Consider the following 8514-nt stretch of genomic DNA (forward strand, 5'->3'; position numbering starts at 1 on the left):
GTTGGTTGTAATGTCAGCCACAGGTAGTTTAAATTTATTGACATTTGCTCAAATCTGTTCCGTTAAAAACGGCTTTATTATCTGCTGTAGCTGATGTGTTTTTGTAGTGTAGCAACTAGAGATGGACCGATCCGATATTACGTATCGGTATCGGTCCGATACTGACGTAAATTACTGGATCGGATATCGGAGAGAAATAAAAAATGTAATCCGATCCATTAAATATCAAAAAAGCACCCCACAAAACTTGCAACATGGCGTAACTCGTCTCATAATCGTAGCATCTCGGAGCAGTGTGCTCGTGATAGAGCAGCTGTGTGTATTTGTAGCCTCACCAGCATTTCATCTCAGATAGAATAGAATAGAATAGAATTCAACTTTGTCATTGCACATGCACAGGTACAGGGCAACGAAATGCAGTTTGCATCCATCCAGAAGTGCTTAGTGATATAGATATATTACAATATATATTAGCAATAATATAGATATGTGAGTATATTACAGAAATGGGTCTATTATGGTATGTTATAATGTACACGGTATGAAGTATGTTGTGAATATTCTATAACTAAGTATGTACAGGCTGTAGTGAGTACAAGCTATGTACAGGATATGAACAGGATATAAATATGAAAAACTATACAGAATATGAAATAAATAACTTTACAGGAATCTGGGACATACAGCTATACAGAAATGGGAACTATGCAAGTTGTAAACAGTTGTAGGGTTAAAAATTATCGTATGTACAGAATGATTATTACAGAGCTATACACTGTAAAAACTGTGATTGGGGTTAATTAGAATCTAATAGGAGAGTAATAGTAATTATTACTCAGTAAAAACGTGTATGAGTAGTTTTAATCAAATCTAAGCAAAATTCAACAATTTTGAGATGTTCAGTTATTTAAATTTACACAGTTTTGTTTGGGGTAAATTCAGCAATGGTTTGTTGAGTAGATTTAAAAAAAATGTTTGAGTACTAAAAAAATTTAAGAAATCTAATAGATTTAACTGATGAAAGCATTTTCATTTTAATCATTGTACACTTCCGCCCATAATCCTTTGTGCCACGTGCAGGACACACGCGCTTCATGAGTGGACGTCTCCATTTTGTCAGAGGTAAGACTTCTTAATTTGTTCAAATATAAGACACGGTTTAAACAATAACGTATATCGGTTTTGAGTAAAGGTTTTAAACAGTATGATACGTCGAAATTTTATTAATAATCATCACTGTAATGATAGTATCGTATTTTTACACAAATGGCAGTTAGTGGACTGCTAGCACAAGGTCACTTTCCAAGCCTTCACGACTGTGTTACTGAACAGCTTTAACTAACCACATGTTTTACCGTATTAAAAAATATCAACGGTATATTCCGATGAGTTTTAACGTCTTTCATCCACGTTTAAAAGTTCATGAAAAGGTTTTGCGGTCAGTTGTGAGTGATTTTGTCAGCCACAGTCAGTTTTTCGAACTCCAGTTTCCAATAATGGCGGCCGCTACTAAGTTTTAAAATTACTCTTAGTAATCTTTCTGGGTCACAAAATAAACTTTTAACATATTTTCAGGCGCGAAAGTAGCTGTGTAAACATCAAATATCTGCTCGGTTTATCAAGATATCGCATGTTTGCAAAAGTGCTTCGACGTTTTCGGAGCATCTGCTACCCACCAGCTCGATAGCAAGCCGGGAGCTCGAGGGTCACTGAAGCCGCTGAGAACGGCACAACTCCCGGCACATCATTTTCAGATCACCACGGGGTTTCGCTACTCAGTTTAAACGTAATATATAAGTCACTTAGACAACCTAAAAATGTTATTGTTTGGTTTTTTTCAGTGTTTTATTTGTTCGTGAGTAAATCGGTTTGGCTGAGATTAAAGTAATTAGATTAGATTAGATAAAATAAAACTTTATTAATCCCCCGGGTGGGTTCCTCCTTGGTTTTTACACAGCTGACTAAACGTCAAAAATGATAATGTTGCTTTCCTTTCAGGTAATGGAAGATCCCTCAACTTAAATTCACCTGATCAGCATGGGATTGAAGTTGCAGGCTATCATAGCCAAGGTATTTTCCACAGACATTTCAGCTTGGAATTTTATTTAAAGAATTTTTTTGTCAAATTTCATTTGCATGGTGCACAGCTCCACTAATTTGTTTGCATGTTTTTGTCAGTGCAAGAGGACGCCAGGACGTCACTGATATAATTAACAACACAATTATGGGTTTCATGTTTTAATTGTATTTTAAATACATGTCTATTCTTAGTAAAAAAAAACAAACAAAAAACAAACAAAAAAACACAAGTACAGGTATTGCTGGGTTTTTGTTTTGTCCCAAGAAGGAAAAACCCTTTCTGACGAACATAAACTAAATTAGATAAAAAAACTAAATGACTAAATTAATGTAATTTACTAAAACGACACATTTAAAGATTGAACCTGTCAAGCATGTTGACAATACCTTTGTGTTGACTGTCAGCACCCAGGCATGTGCATTAACATCAGCTAATTATCGCACATAATGCTCCATGTGATGATAATTTGATATTTAACAGTTTTTTTTAATACTGCCAATTCTCACAGTTTTGTCTTAATAAATGGTCACTTATCTGATGGTAATTTTTGGAATTCTTGCTCATTTTCAGTCACCAAGCAATCCTAGCAATAACATAACCAGATATCTGGTTATTCAGTGCTTGATGGTGTACCTTGGGGAGTCCATTGATCAACTGATCAAAGAGTACAGTGTAAGTGTTGAAGTAGAAACATTATTCTGTTTTTGTTATTCATATGTGTTTGTCAAGTTTCAAATAATTTGAGGCATTATCATGTTTTATTTGTCATTCAGCTACAGGATGTGTCCAGGAAATATTTCATGTGTGCAACTACAGTCAGAAAACCCATGTGTTTGTTGTTTCAGGATGCTGATGAGGATGGTGTGTCACAAGATCTTTCTGAACAGAGGATGAAAATCTACAAAATCAAGGCTGTTGGATCTGAGGAGGATGACATTGGCATTGTGCTGGAGGGTGTGAGAGTTATGCCTGCTCTGGGCAATTTTCCAAGAGCATGCGCAATGCTGGTTGGATTGACATATGCAGTCGATCTTGCCTATCCCAAAGAGTTAAAATACACCTTGGAAGTATTCCAGAAACTTTTCCTTGAACTGGATTGTGCTAAGCTCTCACCAAAAGTGAACAGCCTCAAGAACAAGTTATTGGCTTAAACGAGGACTCTGAAAGAATGAAAGGGAAGTAAGCTCACTGAAAACCTTTGGTTTGTCTTTGTTAGATGCAGCTATCTTTTCAGTTTTTAAGTTAATTTCATCTTATTCATATCTTACCCAAATGACCTGCAATGTGTCAGGCTGTATTTGTGCTCTTCATTTTAATTTTGTTTTTTATTACCTACAAGTTTCTTAGGAATATTCTGTTTGAAAGGCAGCAAATTGGAGGAATCACTAGTGAAGCTTTTCTTTGTTTATAGTGTATGTTACTATAAAACATTGGTTTAAAACAACTTTAAAATTTAACAGAAGTGCAGTCCTGTAGCTGTAGAAATGTTACTTCCTCTTACATGTGTCTTAGATTTTCTCAGGTTAAACATCCAAATTGGGATAAAAGGTTGATTTACATTATTGATATTCCATGTACATGAGTGAAAAACCTTTGTTCTACAGTTATATTGAGTGATTCAATTTAACAAAAGATTGACAAACTAAAGTTTTTGTTTGTCAATCATAAATAAGTAACAGAGATAAAGGAAACGGTAAAGGATATTCAAATTTCAGGTTCATGTTGATATTACAGTCTAAAGATTAATTTCTTTTTTACAAAACTGGTTTACATTCATGCAGTTTATGTTGCTGTTGCTCTGTACACAAAGCTGTGTGATAAACTGTTTATGACACTAAAACAAATTTACAGCAGAGGAATGTATTTAGGAGATCAGGAGATTGTTGATGAGAATTCAGTGTATACGAGCAGAAAAATGTTATATTATAAATTACTGTGTTTTATTTTCCACAATAAAACAAATTACTGTTTTGATGTTTTCTTTGTGAAATTGATTCATTTTACTCAGAAAATAAGTAAAATTCATTTCATTTTCTCTTATTATTCAGTCATTATTTTTAAGGTTTATTTGGAAAATTATTGAATCCAATTTGAGTTTTACTGAAAAAACAAGAAGATTTCATTTCTTTGTAATGGATATTTTAGGAAGTTTTTACTAAACCTTTGCCAGATAGTTAGTAAATTCAAAGTAATTTTTCTCAGAGACTTATTTCATATCAATTATTTTTTTTGGTAAAGTTGGGCAATTTCAACCTTCAGTTTGAGATTTTGACCCTAAATCCAACACATATTTACAGTTTAATTCTATTAATATCTACTTTTGTTTTCTATTTGAATTTAATTAACATTTTCTCTACATTTTACATAAATCTTTTGAAATTAAAATCTACTTAATTATTTCAAGTGTCACTTTGTTGCCATAACTTTTTTAAGTAACCTCTAGTCACAGTTTTTACAGTGTACAGTAGTGCAGTTAAGGTAAGTGAGGGTGTGGATAATTTCTACAGAGGCTATATAAAGTGCTAGTGGTTGTGAGTGGTGGTTCACTCCATGTTATTATTGTGTGTTTGAGGGTACAGTTGTCCATTGTGGGTGTGTGTATGTTCAGTCCATGTGTTAACGTGGGTCAGATGTCAGGAGGCAGAGTTCAGGAGTCTGACAGCTGTGGAGAAGAAGCTGTTCCGGTACCTGGTGGTCTTAGTCCGGAGGCTCCTGTAGCGCCTCCCAGAGGGCAGGAGGGTGAAGAGTCCATGTGATGGGTGACTGGGGTCTCTGATGATTTTCCCAGCCCTTTTCAGACACCGCTTCCTGTAGATGTCCTTTATGGCAGGAAGTGGTGCTCTGGCGATGCGCTGGGCAGTTTTCACGACCCTCTGCAACGCCTTCCGGTCCGAGGCAGAGCAGTTCCCGTACCAGACTGTTATACAGTTGGTCAGGATGCTCTCGATGGTGCAGCGATAGAAGTTCACCAGGATGTCTGAGGACAGGTGGTTCTTCCTCAGAGTCCTCAAGAAGAAGAGGCGCTGGTGAGCCTTCTTGACCAGCTTGGAGCAGTTGGTCGTCCAGGTGAGATCCTCGGAGATGTGGACTCCCAGGAACTTGAAGCTGCTCACACGCTCCACAGCCGTCCCCTTAATGTGGATGGGTGGATGTGGGTCAGCATTCCTCCTGTAGTCCACGATGAGCTCCTTGGTCTTCTCGGTGTTAAGCAGCAGGTTGTTTGTGTCGCACCACTCAGCCAGACGATCCACCTCCTCCACAATCACCGTGGTGTCATCTGCAAACTTAATGATGGTGTTGGAACCATCAGCAGGTCTGCAGTCGTGGGTGAAGAGGGAGTAGAGGAAAGGGCTCATCACACAGCCTTGTGGTACACCGGTGTTCATCGTGATTGTAGATGAGCAGTGGTTATCCAGCCGGACGTGTTGGGGGCGGTTGGTCAGGAAGTCCAGTAACCATTTGCAGATGAGGGAACTGATACCCAGGTCTGTCAGTTTCCTGATGAGTTGTGAGGGGTGGATTGTATTGAATGCTGAACTGAAGTCTATAAACAGCATTCTGGCGTAGGTGTTGTTGTTGTCCAGGTGTGAGAGGACAGAGTGCAGTGCGATGGAGACTGCATCCTCTGTGCTCCTGTTCTGGCGGTATGCGAATTGGTGGGGGTCCAGGGTGGGGGGGAGACAGGATTTGAAGTGTGCTAGGACCAGCTGCTCTAAGCACTTAGTGATGATGGGGGTGAGTGCTACTGGGCGGTAGTCATTGAGGCAAGATGGGTTGGAGTTTTTGGGTATCGGGACGATGGAGGTGGATTTGAAGCAGGCCGGTACCACAGCGTGGGCCAAGGACAGGTTGAATATGTCTGTCAGCACTCCTGCAAGCTCCTCAGAACACGCTCTGAGAACACGCCCGGGGATGCCATCGGGACCTGCAGCCTTGTGGACATTGATCCTGCTCAGCACCGCTCCTACATCGGTGGGGGAGAGAGTCAGAGGTTGGTGGTCTGGCGTCACGTCTGCTTTGGTTGTGGTTGTGGGGTTCCCTCGCTCAAAACGAGCATAAAAGTTGTTGAGCTCGTTGAGGAAGGAGACATCAGAGGATGCGGGGGAGGGTTTGGTGGTCCTGTAGTCTGTAATGGTCTGGAGTCCTTGCCACATGCGTCGGGGGTTGGAGTTGGAGAAGTGTTCTTCTACCTTCTTTTTGTAATGGTGTTTGGCTTTTTTGATGCCCTTCTTTAGATTCCAAGTTATCCCAGAGAGAAGTAAAGCAAGTGTGTAAGTTCATCTGTGAATGTTTGTGAAGCATTTCCACGTTAAGCTTAACAACCGATATATGGAGCGACTGCCTCTTCTTGCTGCTACTTCAATCATGAAACTGCTCATTGATCAGCTGATCGGCTTTTCTGTCGCGAGTCCGTCTCTCTTGTTTGTTTTTGGCCCACTTTGCACCAGAAAGAGGAAACCAGCAGCTGAACAACAGCAGCACGTTTAGCAGCACGTTTAAGCTTGATAATCTGTTGTTAGAATTTATTTAATATTAATTTCTACACCAGGATCCCTTTCCACGCAGCTGACGGCTGGTAACTGTGCAGGGGCGGATCTAGCAAAGTTTAGCCAGGGGGGCCAATAGGGCATTAACAAGGAAAAGGGGGCACAAAGACATACTTTTCTTTCTTATTCTCATTTAAAATGTCGAGCTTTTAATAAATAATTATCTGTATCTTACAACCAAAGTTTTAATCTTATGTAAAATATATAGAAGTCCATTACTGTATATAGTAACTGTTAAGTCTAATATACCCTAGTAAGCTGTACTACTATACTACTATACCCTATTAGTTAGGTTGCTTAATATTTCTGCTAAGTACTCTTTAAAATACCAGAATAGGGAGGATGGAGTAGGTTTAAGTTTATTAGATTGATCAGTGTTGCTGAACTATGAATTATTTTGGGTGCAGTGTATTTTTTACATACAGGTATAACAGAATAGCTTTAGTATTGTTGTTTATTTAAACTTGAGTATAAACTTATACAAAATGCAGCAATATATTAAAAAAACAGTTTTATTGATTAAAAACACTATATCGGATTCATATCGGTATCGGCAGATATCCAAATTTATGATATCGGTATTGGTATCGGACATAAAAAAGTGGTATCGTGCCATCTCTAGTAGCAACTGGATTACTGTGATATTAAAGAAAATATAAAAAATTCTCAAGCAAATTAAAAGCTCAAGACTTGTTTTTGGTTTCCATGCAGGTTTACAGACCTGTAATCCTGAATGAGTGTTACACTTTAATAAGTTTAAAATGGTTTCGATTAGCTGTTAGATGTTAGTACAATGTTATGCACGTGACAACGTTTGTACTTTCGTACGAGTCGTCTCACACTGTGGTTAGTCCAGAAGCTCCCACCGCGCAAAGCTTCACGATGTCTTGGCTCGGTGTAGTTGTGTTTGCAGTCAGACAGTTGTTTTTTGTAACACTCGTCACTTTGTAGTTGGTTTCACTCTACGTAGTAAATTTGTCTTTTTGGAGCAGTTTCATGTTTTTTCCTTTTGAAGTTTTGTCACTTTGTAGTTGGTTTGTCATTTTTGTAGTTTGTATTTTTGTGCATCTTTGAAGTTTTTGTGTTTCCTTGAAGTTGGTTTGTGTCGCTTTTCAGTAGATTTTCTTTCACAGTATTGTATTTTTATAGTTCTTAAGTCACTTAAATGAAGACAGCATTCCTTAACAAGCACAAGCTGGTTATTCACTGACAGCGGCCCTCCACATCTCCTAATCTCTGCATTCACTTACACTATGCTTATTATTTCAAGCACAAACACTGATGCCATTGTGATTTCTTTTTTCTTTCATGTGTGAATTGTAACCTGCACCTGTGTTCACACACACACAGTACTTCACGTGATGAGTGCTTCTTTAATCCTGTCAAGTTGCTTCTTTGGTGGCAGGAGGGTTAATTCAGGCGGCGCTGAGCGGAACAATTCGAGATCGGCGCTCTCTCGCTGCCCAGGAGTCACATCATTAACAGGAAGTGCTGGAGCAGTGGCGTCTCCTCCTCTGTGTGGCGTTCGGGTCTGGATTAATCCCACAGAGTCTGAGAGGAGTTATTATCTCAGCAGCGTCGTCTCTGCCTCTCTGCTCGTCAACCTTCGCTCTTCATAATCCATTACGCTGTGATCAGAATGCGCGCTGTGTTGATTGATTCAAATGTGTATTAGATCAGGGGAGCGGAGGTAGATTTAGAGTAATGGAGTCTCAGACCTCGTTCACTCAGCAGATGGATGATGGCAGCATCAGCGCTCCATCAGTCCCGACGCTATGAGATAATATTTGAAGTGCGATGGATGTTCACGTCCACCGCCATGCGTTTCCCCGTGCCACCTTTATTTTTACCCCCCGCTTCTTCAGGTGATGTCGGCAGGCCGCGTTG

The 8514-nt window shown here is 39.2% G+C and overlaps 1 long non-coding RNA gene across 1 annotated transcript; it reads left to right on the forward strand.

Annotated features, from left to right (window-relative positions):
* The first annotated feature begins 778 nt into the window (after nt 1–778).
* Nucleotides 779–2683, forward strand: LOC309709392. The gene is made up of 3 exons (XR_014277498.1): nt 779–1122; nt 1999–2070; nt 2651–2683. It is a non-coding gene; the product is annotated as an uncharacterized lncRNA (long non-coding RNA).
* The last annotated feature ends 5831 nt before the right edge of the window (nt 2684–8514 follow it).

Source organism: Aulonocara stuartgranti, assembly GCF_965226115.1.
Source record: "Aulonocara stuartgranti genome assembly, chromosome: 1".
NCBI lineage: Eukaryota > Metazoa > Chordata > Actinopteri > Cichliformes > Cichlidae > Aulonocara > Aulonocara stuartgranti.